We start from the raw sequence: 6,083 nt of genomic DNA, 5'->3' as shown, positions 1-6,083 counted from the left end.
TTACTGAAGACTCATCTCTTCAGTATTTCCTATGATTGAATGTAGTCTTTGGCCAGGGGTGTGAAGGTGAACGGCAAGGCATTGAAGTGATGAACCACCCTTGCTGTCTTTGCCTGGCTGGCTAAATCCTCTCTCCACTGGAATTCTGTGCCTCTGATCCCATTACGGAGGCTAAGTCACTGGCTTGCTCGTGCTCTCCCATGCCGTCCCTAAGAGGGGTGCGTCACTTAGGCTTTTTCACTATACTCGACCTGAGTGGGTTGAGTCACTGACAAGATCTTCCTTCCTGTCCTCGGGATCATGCGGTGGGGGAGATTTTCATGGGCTATACCCAGCCTTGTCTAAGAGTAGTAGTTGGTGGTGTGGGGGCTGTGCTTTGGCTAAGTGGTTGGGGTTATATCCTACCAGGTTGGCACTGTTTGGGGGTAACTTTGGACTGGGCCACAGTGCCCCCCCCCCCCCCCCCCCCCCCCCCGTCTCCAGTATCTATGCTGCAATAGTCTATGTGCTGTGGGGCTAGGGTCAGTCTGTCATATCTGGTGTAATTCTCCTGTCTCTCTCTTTTTCTCTCTCCCCTCTTGGAGGACCTGAACCCTAGGGCCATGCCTCAGGCCTACAGTACCTGGCCTGATGACTCCTGGCTTTCCCCATCCGCAGTCCACCTGTTCGGGCTGCTGATCCAGTTTGTTTCTGTTCTGCTAGCGGCTATGGAACCCTGACATGTTCATTAGTTGTACTCCCATGTCCCGGATCTGCTGTTTCGACCCTCTCCCTCCCTCTCTCTCCCTCCTTCTCCCTCTCTCTCTCTCTCTCCCTCCCTCTCTCTCTCTCCCTCCCTCTCTCTCGCTCTCTCTCCCTCCCTCACTGGCATTATTATTTGACCCTGCTGGTCATCTATTAACGTTTGAACATCTTCAAATCAAATCACATTTTATTGGTCACATCCACACTTTTAGCAGATGTTATGCTTGCATCTTGAAGAACGATCTAGCCTTGTACTGTTAGACATGTACTGTTAGACTCTCCACCTGGCACAGTCAGAAGAGGACTGGCCACCCCTCAGAGCCTGGTTCCTCTCTAGGTTTCTTCCTAGGTTCCTGCCTTTGTAATTTGTTTTTCCCATCCACCATGCTTCTACATCTGCATTGCTTGCTCTCTTGGGTTTTAGCCTTGGTTTCTGTATAAGCACTTTGGGACAACTGCTGATGTAAAAAGGCTTTAGAAATCCATTTGATTGATGGATTGATTGATAGATTGATTGGTTCCATGGCTACCACGCTGTAACATCTCAAAATCTGCAGTGGTGCTCATGGCCATGTAATTTCACTGACACTACCATTAATATACACTGAACAAAAATATAAAAGCAACATGTAAAATGTTGGTCCCATATTTATTGAGCTGAAATAAATGATCCCAGAAATGTTACATATGCACAAAAAGCTTATATACAGTTTCTCTAAAATTTTGTACAAAATGTGTTTGAATCCCTGTTAGTGAGCATTTCTCCTTTACCAAGATAATCCATCCACCTGACAGGTGTGGCATTTCAAGAGGCTGATTAAAAGGCCATAAAATTAAAGGCCACAAAAAAAACATTGAGGGAGAGTGCAATTGTCATGCTGACTGCAGACATGTCCCCCAGAGCTGTTGCAAGATAACTGAATGTTAATTTCTCGACCATAAGCTGCCTCCAGCGTAATTTTAGAGAATTTGGCAGTATGTCCAACTGGCCTCACAACCGCAGACTACGTGTATCCATGCCAGCCTAGTACCAACGAACCCGGCTTCTTCACCTGTGGGATCGTCTGAGACCAGCCACCCGGACAGCTGATGAAACTGTAGGTTTGCACAACTGAAGAATTTCTGTACAAACTGTCAGATACCATCTCAGGGAAGTACATCTGCATGCTTGTCGTCCTCACCAGGGCCTTGACCTGACTGCAGTTCGGCGTCATAAACCGACTTCAGTGGGCAAATACTCACCTTCGGTGGCCAATGGCACGCTAGAGAAGTATGCTACTCACGGATTAATCCTGGTTTTAATTGTACTGGGCAGATGGCTGACAGCGTATATGGGGTTGTGTGGGTGAGCGGTTTGCTAATGTCAAAGTTGTGAACAGAGTGCCCCACGGTGGTGGAGGGGTTATGTTATGGGCAGGCATAAGCTATGGACAATGAACACAATTTCATTTTATCAATGGCAAGTTGAATGTACAGAGATACCGTGATGAGCTCCTGAGGCCCATTGTTGTGCCATTCATCCTCCGACATCACCTCATATTTCAGCATGATAATGCACGGGCCCCATGTCACGAGGATCTGTACACAGTTCCAGGAAGCTGAAAATGTCCCAGTTCTTCCATGGCTGCATACTCACCAGACATGTCACCCATTGAGCAGGTTTGGGATGCTCTGGATCAACATATACGACAGCCTTTTCCAGTTCCCGCCAATATCCACTAACTTCACACAGACATTGAAGAGGAGTGTGACAACATTCCACCAGCCACAATCAACAGCCTGATCAACTCTATGTGAAGGAGATACAGTATGTCACGCTGCATGAGGCAAATGGTGGTCACACAAGATACTGACTGGTTTTCTGATCCACGCCCCTATGTTGCGTTTATATTTTTGTTCAGTATAATTAATGTTCAGTATAGTCACCCTGAAGAAGGGAGTTTATATATGGAGTGTTCGACTCTTTATTTTGATCCTTTTCAGTATAATTAATGACATCAATAAGATCATATTATTTTTGGCCTCCCGAGTGGCTCAGCGGTTTAAGGCGCTGCATCGCAGTGCTTGAGGTGTCACTACAGACCTGGGTTTAATCCCAGGATGTGTCACAACCGGCCGTGACTGGGAGTCCTATAGGGTGGCGCACAATTGGCCCAGTGTCGTGAGGGTTTGGCCGGGGGTGCTTTACATGGCTCATTGCGTTCTAGCGACTCCTTGCGGGCTGGGCGCCTGCAGGCTGCCTTTGGTCGTCAATTCAACGGTGTTTCCTCCGACACATTGGTGCTGCTGGCTTCCAGGTTAAGCGGGCAGGTGTTAAGGAGTGTGGTTTGGCGGGTCATGTTTCGGAGGACGCATGACTCGACCTTTGCCTCTCCCGAGCCCGTTGAGGAGTTGCTGCGATGAGACAAGATTGGATCTCAATTGAATATCAGGAAACAGGGGGGAAAATATCCCAAAAAAAGATCAGACTATTTTCCTCAGACATTTTGGAGTCCTTGTACAATAACACAGGTTCATTTAGTTTTGTTGGCTTGTTAATGTAAGATCCACGGAGCCCATTCCAACGGTTCTTCGTGGTTAACTGAGGTCGAAATAAAGCATCTCCCTCTCTTTAAAACTTGATTTCACTACCCTCACTTTGAACCTTACCATAGCAAACCAGCTTCTTTCTGTTGGCACTGTGCATCGGTGGAGCGGTAATGGTTACAAGACCATGGTGCTTGCCTACGGAGCTGTGAGGGGAACGGCACCTCCGTACCTTCAGGCTCTGATCAGGCCCTACACCCAAACAAGGGCACTGCGTTCATCCACCTCTGGCCTGCTCGCCTCCCTACCTCTGAGGAAGCACAGTTCCCGCTCAGCCCAGTCAAAACTGTTCGCTGCTCTGGCACCCCAATGGTGGAACAAGCTCCCTCACGATGCCAGGACAGCGGAGTCAATCACCACCTTCCGGAGACACCTGAAACCCCACCTCTTTAAGGAATACCTGGGATAGGATAAAGTAATCCTTCTAACCCCCCCCCCCCCCCCTTAAAAGATTTAGATGCACTATTGTAAAGTGGTTGTTCTACTGGATATTATAGGTGAATGCACCAATTTGTAAGTCGCTCTGGGTAAGAGTGTCTGCTAAATGACTTAAATGTAAATGTAAATGTAATGGTTTATAATTCCATGCAATAAACGGCAATTAACATGATCACTTTTGCGGTTGGCCACAAAGATTCGTGTGATGCGTTGCTGAGGCGAGTGATCAGGCTGACGGAGAGACTCCGGAGTGGAATAATAACAAGGCTTTCCATGGAGAGAATAGGCCAGGACAGAACAGAACATCCTCTGAACTGAAGGAACACTACAGAACAGACAGCTGCAGACCGGGATGCTGCAGGCCTGCATCCACAGCCGAGGTGTCATCAAGAGGATGGGAGAATAGGATGGCCACCTAGGTGGGTCTCTCATATGGAAGGAAAAACCCACAGACAAGAGCCAGGAAACACACTGTAAAGAAGTACATGGAGACCGAAGAGATCCTTATGTGGTCCCCAACAGGACCTGTTTCTGTCTCCATTCACTGGGCCTGGTATTTGGAACAGAGAATAGTACATAGTAATAGCAACCCACAGTGGAGTAAAATTCTTAAGTAAAAATGCTTGAATGTACTGCTTAAGTAGTTTTTTGGGGAATCTGTACTTTACTTTACTATTTATATTTTTGACAACTTATACTTTTACTTCACTACATTCCTAAAGAATGTGCTTTTTACTCCATACATTTTGAATGCTTAGCACGACAGGAAAATGGTCCAATTCACACACTTCTCAAGAGAACATTCCTGGTCATCCCTACGGCCTCTGATCTGGCGGATTCACTAAACACACATGCTTCGTTTGTAAATGATGTCTGAGTGTTGGAGTGTGCCCCTGGCTATCTGTTAATAAGAAAAATTGAAAATGGTGCCGACTGTTTTGCTTAATATAAGGAATTTGAAATGATTTATAGTTTTACTTAAGTATATTTTAGCAAATACATTTACTTTTGATACTTTAAGTAAAAGCAAATACTTTAAGACTTTTACTCAAGTAGTATTTTCCTGGGAGGCATTTTCTATTAAGGTATCTTTACTTTTACTCAAGTATGATAATTGGATACTTTTTCCAACACTGGTAACCCATGCTCATGTTAACTTACACTCAGGAAAGAGAAGAAGAAGAACAAGAATGATTGTTTTGTTTTGTTCGTTTTTTAGGGGGTAGATCAGCTTTAATATTGCAGATAGATTGTGGCTTATATTAATGTAATTGTCTGCATCATTTCCATATATTTGTATATAATTTCCAATATTTGCATATATATATTTTGTAAATACAGTATATATATTCTTTTAAATATATATATATTTTAAAATATGTATTCCTTCTTTATTATTTTCCCCTAATCCTACCACCCATCCCCTAATTGGAGTAAACTAATGGACAACAACACTTAGGCTTCTGCTTCCAGCTTATACATACTATATACATTTTACGGACAGTATATTTTACATTAGTTATCTTTTGTTTGTTTTTAGTTCCAGCCTTCAGCTACCCTCAACCCCTCCCATCTATCTCTGAAGACCATCCATTTCTAGCTGCCATATATCTTTCTGTCACGGTTGTTGTCGGTTAAGGAGGACCAAAACGCAGCAGGTATGTGTATGCTCATCTTGATGATTATTTATTTTCTAAATGAATACCAAAATAACAAAACACAAGAACTAACTAACGAACGAACAACAACAACAACAACAACAACAACAACAACAACAAACAGTCTGGCAAAGCATAAGGCTCAACACAGAACAATCACCCACAAATAACAAACACAAACACACCCTAATATATGGGACTCTCAATCAAAGGCAGACAGACAACACCTGCCTTCAACTGAGAGTCCCAACCCCAATTAACCAAACATAGAAAACGACACACTAGACTCAACATAGAATTCATGAAACTCACCCAGTGCCCAAAACCCCGGAATACTAAATCAAATGCCCTCCTAACTCATACAACACCCAGAACCACATAAAACAAATACCCTCTGCCACGTCCTGACCAAACTACAATACTAATTAACCCTTATACTGGCCAGGACGTGACACTTTCTATATACAGTGGGAAGAAAAAGTATGTGAACCCTTTAGAATTACCTGGAGTTCTGCATCATCTAAGTCACAACAATAGACAAACACAGTCAGCTTAAACTAATAACACACAAACGATTTTTCATGTCTTTTTTTAACCCACTGTGTAAACATTCACCGTGCAGGTTGGAAAAAGTACAGGTTGACCCTCCTTTGGCAG

The sequence above is a fragment of the Salmo trutta genome, chromosome 10, assembly GCF_901001165.1.
Source record: "Salmo trutta chromosome 10, fSalTru1.1, whole genome shotgun sequence".
In the NCBI taxonomy this organism is placed as follows: domain Eukaryota; kingdom Metazoa; phylum Chordata; class Actinopteri; order Salmoniformes; family Salmonidae; genus Salmo; species Salmo trutta.
Note: the sequence above shows the minus strand (reverse complement) of the source record.